We start from the raw sequence: 14,741 nt of genomic DNA, 5'->3' as shown, positions 1-14,741 counted from the left end.
AAAGGGATCCCAGAGAGCTCTACCCACCCCCACACAGAAAGACAGCCCTCTATGAACCAGGGAGGGCATCTCCACCATCTGATTATACCGGCACCTTGATCTGGGACGTCTAAGCCTCCAGAAATAAATGTTTGCTCATGTCACCCTGTCTCTGGTACAGGTTGAGTATCCCTTATCTGAAATGCTTGGGAGCAGTGGTGGTTTGGATTTTGGATATTGGATTTTTTAAAATTTTGGAATGTTTACAAATACATAATGAGATATCTTGAAGACGGGAATCGAATCTAAACATAAAACTCATTTTTCTTTCTTTAAAAAAAAAGAAAAGAAAAAAAAAGCCAGCCAGTGTCTTGCTCTGTGGCCCAGCTGGAGTGCAGTGGTGGGGTCATAGCTCCTGCAGTCTCAAACTCGGGCTCAGCCAGGTGCCATGGTGCCTGGCTGGTTTGTTGTTTGTTTTTTTGTTTTTTAATGTTTATTGATACAGTCTCCCTATATTGCCCAGACTGACCTCAAACTCCTGGCCTCAAGCAATCCTCCTGCCTTAACCTCCCTAAGTGCTGGGATTATAGGCGTGATGCCACCACACCTGGCTCATTTATGTTTTATATACACCTTATAGTTATAACCCAAAGCTAATTTTGTACAGTATTTTGAAGAACATGATCTAACCATCACAAGGGCAAGTGTGCACTTTTCCACTTGTGGCGTCATCTTTTCTTGTCATTTGGCCAGTGAACCGGAGACCCGCGCTTCTCTCTCCTGGCCGTGGGGCTACAGTTTGTCCTTCTCAGATATGCTAACTGAACCCTGCTACCCGTTAAGATGCCCTTAGCCTGATGAGAACCTTTCACTAACACCTTGTTGTCTTTCTCGTTTGTTTTCAGAGACAGGATTTTCACTATTGCCCAGGCTAGATGCAGTGGTACAATCGCAGCTCGCTGCAGCCTTGACTTCCTGAGTTCAAACAGTCTTTTCAAGGCCGGACGCAGTGGCTCATGCCTGTAATCCCAGCACTTTGGGAGGCTGAGGCAGGGGTATCACTTGAGGTCAGGAGTTCGAAACCAGCCTGGCCAACATGGTGAAATCCCATGTCTACTAAAAAATACAAAAATGAGCCGGGCATGGTGATGCGCACCTGTAGTCCCAGCTACTCAGGAGGCTGAGGCAGGAGAATTGCTTGAGCTCGGGAAGCAGAGGTTGCAGTGAGCCGAGATGGTGCCACTACACTCCAGCCTGAGTGACAGAGCAAGACTCTGTCTCAAGAAAAAAAAAAAAATCCTCTGGAGTAGCTGGGAATCTAGGTGTGAGCCACCATGCCTACTTAATTGTTTTATTATTTGTTTTTTGTAGAGATTTGCCTATGCTGGTCTTTAACTCCTGGGCTCAAATGATCTGCCCGCCTTAACCCCCCAAGGCTGGGATTCAGGTGTGAGCCACCATGCCTGGCCCACTTTGTTGTCTTGAAAGACCCATTATAACATGTGACAGTGTTTATGAAAAAATTACGATGCTACTGATTAAAGAACAGTTAGGCAGACTTTATTCAGGCAGCCAATCAAGATAAGTACAGGGACCACCACAACAGTGTTTTACAGTGGGGAAGAGAGATTGGCTCAACTCTGAACACAAATAAAGGTAGAAATTTATAGCCAAGGAGCAGGGTGGGGGCCAGCAGAAAATTACTAAGAAGAAACACCACGGGTGCGGGGATTCTGGCTAAACGGACCTAACAGGACTCTTGCTGAAGGCAGGCCATGGTGATCAGACATGACCTAGGGGACGACGGAGGACAAGGAACCTGATCAGATATCACGGTGATCAGATACCACATCACCAGGGGCATGATGGCGAGTGAGGAACTCAGTCAGATATCAAGGGTGATCAGTATCAGTAGTGCAGGATTCTGGCTAACCTGACCTAGCAAAATTAAACAATGCAGAGATAAACACAGAAGCCCAAAAATCAGGGCTTGAGAAGGGTTCAGGAGCATGAGCAGAGTTTGGTTCAGAAAATCTTTGTCAATAGCAGTTCTGCCTTTTTTTTTTTTTTTTTGATATGAAGTTTCCCTCTTGTTGCCCAGGCTGGAGTACAGTGGTGCGATCTTGGCTCACTGCAACCTCCGTCTCCCAGGTTCAAAGGATTCTACTGTCTCAGCCTCCCAAGTCGCTGGGATTACAGCAGTCTGACACCACGCCCAACTAATTTTCTGTATTTTAGTAGAGACAGCGCTTCACCCATGTTGGCCAGGCTGGTCTCCAACTCCTGACCTCAGGTGATCCAAAGTGCTGGGATTACAGGTGGGAGTCACCACACCAGCCTAGTGCTGCCTTCTTCTAACAGAATAGAGCAGGAATTATCAGAGCACATGCCTTTCTTGGGGATGCAGGCAAAAAATCATAAACTCTAGCCTGCAGAGTAAAATCCAAATTCTTTAGCTTGGTGTACCCGGGGGGCCTCCAGGTCTTATCTCCAAGTCTGTCACACAGTTCCCTCCAAATAGTGTTTTCAAGAGGCTTGGCCGGGCGTGGTCACTCATGCCTGTCATCCCAGCACTTTGGGAGGTCCAGGTGGGCAGATTGCTTGAGGCCAGGAGTTTGAGAACAGCCTGGCCAACACGGCAAAACCCCATCTCTACTAAAATTACAAAAATTAGCCAGGCATGGTGGTGCATGCCTGTAATTCCAGCTACTTGGGAGGCTGAGGAATGAGAATTGCTTGCACCCGGGAGGCAGAGGTTGCCATGAGCTGATCGTACCACCACACTCCAGCCTGGGCAACAGAGTGAGGCTCTGTCTCAAACAAAAAAAAAAAAAAAAAAAAGAGGCCTCACCTTTGTGTAGGTCTCCGGGATGCCCTTCCCTCTTTCTTTTAAGCTGGTGAATCCCCAACAAGCCTGAAACAAACCTAAAAGATGCCCCCTTGGAGCCATCCCTGGCTGACGACAGGGCAGGGAAGTCCAGAGCTAATGTGGGCCTGCTGATTTTCCTGCTGGTTCTTCTCCAAACGCATTGTGCCCTAGTCACCTGCAGGCCGCCCCTCCTGGCTGTGAACACCTCTGTAGGGAAAGAAGCTTCTTGTTCTTGGGGTTCAGAAGATGATACCCCAAAATGAAGACCTCAGTAGCAGCCTCGGAAGCAAATTTTCTCTCAGACCTTCTGCCTTCCTGTCTCTGGCCCCTCATTTTCCCCTGAGGCCAATAAAAGAAACTAGAATTCTTCTCCAAAGTGAAACCAGAATCCCTTTTCCCTAAAGCCAGCCATTATACCTAAAAATATTAATCTAACTTCCCCCCACCTTTCTGTATAAAAACTGACCATAAATAAATAATCTGACCTACCTTTTTGGACTGTAGGTCATAAGACCCCCCGCCACCATCCCATAGAGGGCCTGCCCCGTAGCCAGAAGAAATGCTGCACGGGAAAGCCAGGAAGAATCTAAGCAGATGCCCTGCTGGGTTTCCCCACTCGGCCTGTTAGCCTTAGATCATGCCCTTTTCCCCAGTCATTTCTCTGCACTGCTATCTGCACTTTGTTGAACCTCAGCATAAAAATAGACAGTTTTCCACTGGGCATGGTGGGTCTCGCTTGTAATCCCAGCACTTTGGGAGGCTGAGGCAGGCAGGTCAACAGGTTAGGAGTTTGAGACCAGCCTGACCAACATGGTGAAACTCCCATCTCTACTAAAAATACAAAAATCAGCTGGGCATCATGGCGTGTGCCTGTAGTCCCAGCTACTCAGGAGGCTGAGGCAGGAGAATAGCTTGAACCCAGGAGGTGAAGGTTGCAGTGAGCCGAGATTGTGCTATTGCAATCCAGCCTGGGCGACAGAGCGAGACTGCATCTCAAAAAATAAAAACAAAAAAATAGACGGTTTTTCCCTGTGTCTTTTGGTCTTCATTCTGAAGGCTTCTGAGTCATTTAGAACTATGATCGAATAATCTCTATGCCTTTTCTCCTATTCATCTGAATTTTGTCAGTTGATTTTTCAGCAAACCTTCAGAGGGCAGTTCCCTTGGCTGCTACACTGTCTTGGTGGTGGGAGGGGGGACTTACCAGGGAGGCATTTTATTCCTCTCCCTGGGAGGTGGCCGCCCACCTCTTTGCATTACTGTCAGTCTCACTTATTTCATCTTCCGATTGCACCCGTGGGGTTTCCAGGTCATCCAGAATAAGCCCCACTTGCTCACGCTTGAGTGAGGCTGCTGTCTGATTTGATACCCAGTAAATGCCAAGTTGAATTAACTCAGAGGGAAAGAAATAAAGGTCCTAAAGTCTGTTGGCAATTATCTCGATATTCCAGGAGACAACTCAACAAAAGGCAACCAGAATTCAAAAGAGCTGATGGATCGGAGTTGGGGGACATTGTAAATTTTAACCAGTGAGGTGTGGGAACAAAAAGGCAGGGGAAAAGCTGGTCATGGGGGTGTGTGCCTGTAATCCTGGCTACTTGGGAAAATCACGTGGGCCTAGGAGTTCAAGATTGCCTGGGCAATGTGGCAAGACCTCGTTTCAAAAAAAAAAGTGGGCCAGGCGTGGTGGCTCACGCCTGTAATCCCAGCACTTTGGGAGGCTGAGGTGGGTGGATCACACAGTCAGGAGTTTGAGACCAGCCTGGCCAGCACAGTGAAACCCCTGTCTCTACTAAAAATACAAAAAATTAGCTGGGCATGGTGGCAGGCGCCTATAGTCCCAGCTACTCCGGAGGCTGAGGCAGGGGAATCGCTTGAACCCGGCAGGCAGAGGATGCAGGGAGCCGAGATCGCGCCACTGCACTCCAGCCTGCGTGACAGAGTGAGACTCCATCTCAAAAAAGAAAAAAGTGTTGGTGGGTAAAGCTGAAGGTGACAAGTTTAAAGTCTCAATGCAGCATTTCAGATTTGTTTATAAGATATTTAATGTGAACAGTCTGGTAACATTATAAAACAAGCAAAAATATTTAATGTGTACAGTCTGGTAACAATCATTATAAAACAAGCATATAGGATGGCAGCAAGTTTCCTAAGACTGTCGGTCAAGTCAGTGGGTGTCAGAGGGTGGGTGGGTACAAGCCTCTGTTTGTTGCCCAGGGCTGCTGTCATGACTGCCATGAACTGAGTGGCCTGAAACAACAGTCAGAAATCAAGGCGTCTGCAGGGCCGTGCTGTCTCCCAAGGCTCTGAGAATGGATCCCCCCTTGCCTCCTCCTAGACTCTAGTGAATGACAGCCATCCGTGGTGCTCCTGACCTTGTACACATCCCTCCAGCCTCCGTCTCTACCATCTCACATGGCCTTATAGGGACACCTGTCATTGGATGTTGGGCCTACTCTAACTCATGATGACCTTTATTCAATATCATCTTAACTTGATGACATCTGCAAATATTCTATTTCCAAATTAATTCACATTTTCAGGAACCAAAAGTTAGGACATAAACCTTGTTAGGGGAGACAATTTTACCCAAGGACTCTCCCTGCCACCCCTATTTGCACATGCAGTGAACTGGGCCTGAAGGAACGGGCACGGAAGAAGACTAGCAAAGTTAAAAAAAAAAACAAAACAGTAGCTACAGAGTGCTGAAGAATTCCTGCAACAGATCATGCTATGCTTATAAGATTTAGTGGCCTGGCATGGTGGCTCATACCTGTAATCCCAAGACTTTGAGAGGCCAAGGTGAGAGGATGCCTCGAGCCCAAGAGTTCGACACCAACCTGAGCAACATAGTGAGACTGCCTCTACAAAAAATTTAACAATTTAGCAGGGCGTGGTGGCACATGCCTGTAGTCCCAGCTACTTGAGAGGCTGAGGTGGGAGGACTGCTTGAGTCCAGGATATAGAGGCTACAGTGAGCTGTGACTGTGCCACTGCACTCCAGCCTAGGCAACAGAGATCGTGTCTCAGAGAAATAAATAAATAAAATAAAAGAGAAAGTACTTGCAATGTTTGGAGGTTGAGAGGAATCAGAATACTTCATGTGGGAGCACAAATAACTGGCAGGTGGCGTCTGCATTAGGGTTCTTCAGAGAAACAGAACCAGCAGGATGCAGATTGAAACAGATAGATGAAGATGGTATTCATTATGGAAACTGGCTTGAACGATTATAGAGACTGAGAAGCTTATGATATGCAATCTGCAGGCTGGAGAAACAGGGAAGCTATTGGTGTAACTCTCAGTCCAAGGCTGAAGGCCTAAGAAACTGGGGGACCACTGTCAGAGTATGAAGCTGCAAGAACCTGGAGCCCCAGTGTCTAAGGCCAGGAGAAGGTGGGTGCTCCAGCTCAAGAAGAAAAGAGAATTCCTCCTTCATCTGCCTTTTCACTCTCTCTGGGCATTCAACAGATTGGATAATGCCGGCCCACATCAGTGAGGGCAAATCTTCATTACTCAGTCTGATTCAAATGCCAGTCTCTTTGGGAAACACCCTACAGACACACCTGGAACTATTGTTTTACCAGCTATCAGGTCATCCCTTAGCCCAGTCAAGTTGACACCGAAAATTAATTATTACAGTGTTCAGTGGCAGAAGGGCAGATTAAGACACACTAAAATGAGAAATGTCAAATACTATAAAGTTTAAAATTTAGGCCGGGCGCGGTGGCTCAAGCCTGTAATCCCAGCACTTTGGGAGGCTGAGACGGGCGGATCATGAGGTCAGGAGATCGAGACCATCCTGGCTAACACGGTGAAACCCCGTCTCTATTAAAAATACAAAAAACCAGCCGGGCGACGTGGCGGGCGCCTGTAGTCCCAGCTACACCGGAGGCTGAGGCAGGAGAATGGCGTAAACCCGGGAGGCGGAGCTTGCAGTGAGCTGAGATTCAGCCACTGCACTCCAGCCCGGGCGACAGAGCAAGACTCCGTCTCAAAAAAAAAAAAAAAAAAAAAAAAAAGTTTAAAAGTTTATATGCAGCTAATAGAGGAGGAAGAAGGACTGTGATGAGCAAGAACCTGCTAAGTATCTCGAACTCTGCGCTGGCTATTTAAGTGCCAGATTTTGTTCTATCCGTTTGGACCAGGTGTATCAACAGTTTATGAATGGAAAAATTTGAATGGAAAAATTAACCCATCATCCCCCACCACTTAAGCAACACACATAGCAAGGGGGCAGAAATAGAATTTGCCTGTACGTGGGTCTGACAGAAGGAAAATACCCAGGGTAGGGACGGCATGGCTTAAACTGCACCTTAGTGAGCAGGCTGGAGAGAGATGCTGAGGTCAGGAAGAAGTCTGTGCTCTGAGCTGGAATCAGGACACATAGCAGGGTGTGGGATCCAGGATGAGGTCTGTGCTCTGAGCTGGAAACAGGACATATATCAGGGTGTGGGATCCAGGATGAGGTCCGTGCTATGAGGTGAAATCAGGATATGGGTTAGGGTTTCTAAGTGGGATTGCACAGACAAAAATAAATCTAAGATGCATTGAGGCTCCCAGACTTTTTATCAATTGGCAAATACTAGATGTGAGGAGAGAAATGCAGAGTTGTCAGAGATGACTTGAATTTCAGAAAATGCTATGGAAAGAGTAAGGTGGCAAGAAGCTGAACAGAACTGATAGTTACTTGTTTTGTTTGAGACAGGGTCTCGCTCTGTTGCCCAGGCTGGAGTGCAGTGGCACAATCATAGCTCAACTCCTTGGCTCAAGCGATCTTCCGGCTTCGGCCTCCTGAGTAGCTGGGACTACAAGTATATGCCACTCTGCCCAGCTAATTTTTGAATGTTTTGCGGAGATGGGTTCTTGCTATGTTGCTTAGGCTGGTCTCAAACTTCTGGACTCAAGTGATCCTCCTGCCTTGGTCTCCCAAAGTGCTGGGATTACAGGCATGCATGAGCCACCATGCCCAGCCAGATACTTTTTAAATTTTCCTAAGTGACGTGGCATACAAGGAATAGCTGGACATAAAGTTCCAGAACTGTGAGTAAGGATGTTTTCCCCCTTTACTAGATTGACTGAAACACTGTCCTACAATACCAAGGGTCTATGTTTACTCGCCCAAGAACCAATCACCCCATTTGAGGCCTGCAGCAAACCCTTCTTTTCTGGAAGGCAGAGTCCAAGCTCTACTCAGGGCTCCAACTTCCTGGGATGGTGGTGAGAATTAAGCAATACAATGCAGATAATATACCTAGCAAATGCGGAACATATTCTGTACAAGGTCTACGTCCCCATCCCTCCCTCACTCAGACACGCACACACATACCCCTGTAACACTGGGTCCCACTATCCTCTTTCTCTGAACATCACTTTCTCTCCTGAAATTCCAGGATGCTGGGATTCATCGCATTTAAGGAGCAGACAGCAAAGATGATCACAAAAGATCAAACTCACATTCATGGAAACATCTGCAGAACTGTAACGATCAGGGCGTTTCCCTCCTAAGAGAGTCAAAACCTCTCCAGGCTGGGCGCGGTGGCTCACACCTGTAATTCCAGCACTTTGGGAGGCTGAGGCAGGTGGATCACGAGGTCAGGAGTTCAAGACCAGCCTGACCAACATGGTGATACCCTGTCTCTACTAAAAATACAAAAATTAGCCAGGTGTGGTGGCATACACCTGTAATCCCAGCTACTCAGGAGGCTGAGGCAGGGGAATCACTTGAACCCAGGAGGTGGAAGTTGCAGCAGGCCGAGATGACACCACTGCACTCCATCCTGGCGACAGAGCGAGACTCCATCTCAAAACAACAACAACAAAAACAAAATAAAACAAAACCTCTCCAGGAGCGAACGTGAGAAAATCTGCAAGATCTGCAAGGACTGAGAAAAGAGAACAGGCAGCCCTGCCTTTCATCAGACTAAGGAGACAGAGTAACCCACTGTGCATTCACAGGACACATGCTTTTCCCCAAGGTCTTGCCGAAGCTTTGAAACGCCACAACACCCACTTGACAGACAGACTCCTGCTTTCTAACCAAGAACGCCCTAGACCCACTTGCTACACTCATTTATGACTGGGGCGAATGCAATGACTAAGGCATCCTTGCCTCCTGACAGCCCATCACCCTCAGTGAACCCCTACTTCTCCTGAGCCCACCTCTCAACAACAACCAGTGCAGATGCGACTCCCACTTCCGTGACACATTATCCATTATTAAAACTTCATACTTCCGTGAGGCCTCGACATCACACACAGGCGGTGAGTCCCCCAAGCAACTAGGCACACTGGTGTGATAAGCCTGGTCTCCGCCTCCAGGTCCCCTTCTTGCCTTCCCCTGACTGTGACCCGGTGACATTCCAATGCACCAGTAAAATCCCCTCATGCCTTCTGCTTGTGTGCCCCACCCTGACCCCCGACACAGGTACTAGCCCACAGGTTCTCTCTCTTTCTCAACCCTCCACCTGCACTGCGGACCTGGGCCCTTAGCTCTCCTCCAACACGGCCTCTGCACGCATGCGGTGCCGCCCTCTCCAGGACCTCGGAGCATCATAAATCCTGTAATTTCATATCATTCTTGGACTATGAATGTCCAAGAATAATTGCTGCAGCCACTTGGGAGTGATTGTTAAAGATCTCACGAGGGAGACTTACCCCCATACTTATATCACACCTGACATCATCCTCCTCCTCCCCTCCCCCTCCCCCCACCATCTGGAGCCAAACCTCGAAAAAATACTTCTCCCCTTATCAAGCCATGTTCCAGCCTCCTCTGAGTGCCCCTCTCGCCCCCCGCTCACTGCATCAAGACAATAAATCTGGTCATTTCAGCAAATCTGAATTTGTCGAGGCACAAGCTTGTCCCTGATGGTCTGGCTGAATAAGCATGAACAACCCAATGCTCAAGAATAGCTCCAAATACCAATGTTTGGGGTCTTTGTTTTATTTTCTTGACTGTAGCATCCAATGCTGATTTCAAGGAAAAAGATGTCATCTCTTTAGTGACAACTTGGCCATTTTCAGAGGTACTTTCACTGGAGCCCCTGAGAGTGGGTTATGTCAGTCTACCTGCAAATCTCAAAGTGTTTTTGCTTTCAACAAAAGAAAAAAAAAACAGATGAACAGGCCTCTGTGACAGCTGGGAGGCCTCTATAGTGAGAAAATGTCATCACACAAAGCTGTTTCACTGAACAGCTTCTCACTGACCCCTTTCCACCACAGGCCACAAGAAGGGACCAGATTAATGCCTTGCTGTCCATGCACCCTAGAAGTCTGTGGCTAACACAGTAAGAACCAGCACTACTATTCCTAGGACTGTTCCTAGAGCCACAGTCTATTGAGTATCTACTACACCCAGCTTACAACAGAGCTTCTCGAACTGCCAAAAGCATGCAAGTCCCTGGTGCCTGGTTAGCCGCACAAGCTGTGGTTGGGGCCTGTGGTTGGTTCTGACAGCTCCCAGAGGAGGCAGGTGCGGTGGGTCCGGTGATGGGGCTTCACCTATTTGCACACCTGTATTTGTCATCGGTCTACAAGCACATTATGTGGAATGACGCCCTCCTCTGCAGGGGTCGACGTCACAGTGGAACGGCTGCCCACCCGCAAAGCACTGGGCTTTCGGTGACACATCACATTTCCCTGTGCACACTTCACTGTCCAGGTTATACATAATTCACGTTTTCCTTTGCTGTTGTCCATGCACCTTTCCACCCTGCAAGATGGCCGTCTCACACCCTCTTCCCCTGCTCTCACATTTCAGCCCCTTTCTCCCTGTCACTTAAGGGCCCTGTGAAGCAGTCAGGGTTCTCCAGAGAACCGGAACAAATAGCATGTGGAGTCGGGGGAGGGAAGGGGGTGGGGGATATAGAGCTGGAGATCAAAAGAGAGAGATGAGAGAGAGTTTTCTTTTAAGGAACTGATTGGCTTGCAAGTCCAAAAGCTGCAGGGCAGGCTGCAGATCCAGAAAGAGCCGAGGCTGCAGCAAGTGGGAAGGCACGCGGGGGGAATTCCTTCCTCGGGAGACTGCAGTCTTCGCTCTTACGGCCTTTGACAGACTGGACGAAGCCCGCCCACGCTATTGAGGGTAACCCGCTGCATTCCAAGTCTACAGATTTAACTCTTAATCACATCTAAAAAACAGCCTCACAGAAACAGCCAGACTGGTGTCTGAACAAAAACTGAGTACCACAGCTAGCCAAGTTGGCTCATAAAATAAAACGTCACGCTCGCTCCGTATTTTACTGGAGTGTTGGCAAAGTTGGAAGAAGCCTGCGCCAGGCTCTCCCTGCCCAGATCCTGTGGACCTGCCTCAGGTCCAGACGCAGCCTTCCCTGCCTTCTGGCTCCCCACGGGCCCTGGGCGCCAGCCCCCCTCTTCCAGGCGATGCCCTGCAATTTCTCCCATCTTTAAGATGATACCATTTTTCTCCACGGGGCTGTGTCCACTCTGTCATCTCCCTTCTCCTCCAGAAAGTACCCTAGCCCAGGAACTCCACCGTCTGCTCTGATCAGGGGCCTCTCTACCAGATGCAATGGGCAGTGTACTTTGCTCATCGGATTCCATCTTGGGGCTGGATTTATCCCCCTGACCTCTTTCTCTCCTTGAAACACAGGTGCTCACTTGGATTCCAGGGCTCCACACCTGCAATTTTCCTTCTCTCTCAAGGCGGTAGCCGCTCTCCCTACCCCCTTCTCTTGCCCTCGTCCTCCCTCTCACTTTCCTCCTCCTACTTCCCCTTCTCTCCCTTCTCCTCCACTAACCCCTTGGGCTCCCAGGGTCCAGGGCTGGCATTTCACAGGGTCTGCCCTCCCTGGGGCTGCTTCTCAAAACACACTCAACCCTCTTGTCCCAACTCCTGCTACACACTGCGACTCCAGATTTCCACCTCCAGCCACAGCTTTCTGTCCCAGAGGGTCATCCCCACTTGTCTCCTGGGCATCTGAAAGTCAGCAAGTCCCAAATCCACCAACTCAACCCCAAACCCAGCCCCTTCCTGGAAACCTGCTTCCTTGCATCTGCCATCTCTAGAGGGCCCGTTCAGTCACCCAGTTTCAGCCCCAGTTACAGCCGTTCCTCACTCCTCTAACACCGGCAGCATGCCTTCAACACAGAGCCTGGATTGGGCTACTGTTCACCAGCTGTGCCTCCACCAGCCAACTCTAGGAACCGAGCATCTCCTTCCTGGATCTCTACAGCGATTCCTAACAGGGACTCTGCTGCATCTGTTCTGCACAGTGATCTTGATAAAATCAAGACTCCGTTAGGCCACACTCCTACTTGAAACTCTCTAATGACTATAAAATCCGGTGACCTGGTTCCAGCCTCACCATTCTCTCACTGTTCCTCTGCCCAGCTGAGCAAGCACACGCTGTTTCCTTTGCTGGAATACTGTTCCCACACACCTCTGCTCAGGGGCCCCCCACCTGCTCTCCGCTCCAATGTCACCTCCTGACAGAGGCCCTACCTGAACATCCCCAGCACACCCTTCCCCACCATGTTCTATTTCTGTCATGACACCTATCACCAATGGCGTTATATTGCAGAATCGCTGATTTATTATTTGATTCCCCTCCCAGCTCCTTGGATCGTTCTTCTACGATCTCCCCATGGATGGGATCATTGGCACAAAGCAAACATTTCATAAAAACAGATACGATTGGCAATATCATATTCATACAAACCGAATGCATGCACACACTGGGCATGACGATGGCGCGGTCCTTGAGCAGGATTTACGTGCAGGGTCCTCTTCCCAATGCTTCACCTGTGGCATCTGATACAACCCCACCTCGTCCACCGCGTCCAGAGGCGAACACCTTCCCCACCGGCTCCTGTGCCCCCACCCAGCTCTACACCATCCCTCTCCTCTCGTTCACCCGCCACCTTGCTTTGCAGCACTCCCCCTTAGGGCCTTTGCTGTCAAGGTGGTCTCCATGTGGGAAACAGGGACTCTGATCAACTCCTTCATCTCAAATACCACCTTCACAGTAAGGCCTGCCTGCCCTCCTCTTTAATACCATGACTGTTACCAGCCCCTCCCCAGCACTCCTGACTTTCTGATGCCTCTCCCTTTCCTTTTCTCTCCACTTTCCTTTTTTCCTGTAGCACAGATCAAAGAGAGCAGGTCATGTTACTGATTTTGCTTCCTCCAATAGCCAGTTATATTCACAGATGTACCTGAGCACCTGGAAGGCTGCCTGGCCCTCATAAACGCACAGGAGGTACTCGGTACAGGTTTGCTGAATGACTGAAACTTCAATCCCACACAACCATCAAATGAGGTACACAGCATCATCCCTGTTTTCTGGATGAGGAAACTGAGGCACAGAAAGGTTATGTAGGCCTGAGGTCACCTGGTTAGGAATTGATGGGGCAGGATTTAACCCAGGTGCCTGACTCCAGAAATTTGACTCTTAAGCCCCGTTTTGAGCTAAATGCAGAAGCAGCATAAACAACCCATTTTGTGTCTCAAAAGGTGAACAGTGAGAGACACAACTGGGCAGGGACGTGTCAGGTCAGGGGAAGAAACTGAATTGGGTAGTGGAGATTAATTGGATACTGTCTGCCACCAATTTCTGCCTCCTGCATTTTATCTGCTTTAGGGTTGCAAGGGGCAGAGCTATGAACACAGATGCCCACTCAACAGCCAGTTCCTGGGCCAGTCACAGGGTTGGGAGCTGTGGCACCCACAGACTAGGATGTTTGCCAAAGCACCTAAGCCCTACCAGCCTTTGATGACCCCTGGGTTCCTCCCACTTCCTCTCCTCCATGTCACAGTTCCTGGCTGGTGTTCCTGAGAACAGGCTGTACATGAGTCCTGTAAATGTCAGTCCAGTTAAGTCAAAGGGGGTGGCTCCTCCTTGCACCTGTAGGCTCCAGCTAAGATCTGTGTGGCCCTGCCGGGCATCTGGCTGTCTGTCATCTGGGAAACAATCACTGTTCACAAACAAGAGCTTCACTCCTTCGCTTGGTCCATCTCCTGCTAAAGTCAGAATGTGAACATTGACAAACAGCGGCTCCCAGTAACTCTGCTAGTCAGAAGTGATTATTCCAGCTGTTCAGAGGAGGAAGTGGTGGTGCCCAGGGCCACGGGATTAGAAGAGTAACAGAGCTAAAGGATCCTGTGCCTCAGTCCAACCACCTTGTCCCCACTTACTCAACCCGGCCACTTTCTTTGGGGAAACTGATTTCCTTCTGCTGGCCCTTGAAAGGAGATCCTAAGGAAATCGGAGCAACGGGCAGTAGCTACCCTCTGGAAGATGGAGAACCTTCTCCGCCTTCTCCTCTGCGTGGGAGAATCCAATTTCGGTGCAGAGCAGATGGAGAAGGGGCCCTGGGAATCAGGCCTGCTCAGGGACCGGGTTCACACTTTCTCTCCACCTCTGGAGCCTGAAAAATGACCACTCCCCGGGGACCAGCCATGTCAGAATTTGGGCTATATTCAGCATGGTGTAGCGGCCAGCAGCCCTGTCTCGGGGTGGGGTCCGGAGGCCCGCATTCCTGCTTGCCCCTCTCACTGCCACATCATAACCTTGGGTCAGAGTCCCTCATCCTCTCCCTCCGCCACTGCGCACAGGGGCGACCGTGTTCACTTCTGCGAGCCCCGTGACCCCCACTCAGGGCCAGGACTCACGGCAGACCCCCTGCGCATTCCCCAGGGTCGTCCCGAGGCTCGGAGTGGCCTCCGGGTGCGCGGCCTTTCCTAACCCGGGGACTCCGCACGTGGGCGCCAGGCCCGGAAGGCGCGGGTGCGAGCGCTACCTTTGGCGTCCCGCAGCGACAGGAGGGGGCTGGGCGGCCCGGGCTTCGGCTGGCGGGGGGCTCGCAGGGGGAGTCTGAAATGAGGCGGCCGACGGCGCGCGGGGCCTCCTCCCTCCGCTCCATCCCGCACCC

This window comes from Colobus angolensis, unplaced genomic scaffold, assembly GCF_000951035.1.
Source record: "Colobus angolensis palliatus isolate OR3802 unplaced genomic scaffold, Cang.pa_1.0 Scaffold40, whole genome shotgun sequence".
NCBI lineage: Eukaryota > Metazoa > Chordata > Mammalia > Primates > Cercopithecidae > Colobus > Colobus angolensis.
The sequence above is the reverse complement of the archived record's forward strand: the minus strand, read 5'-3'. Positions refer to the sequence as shown.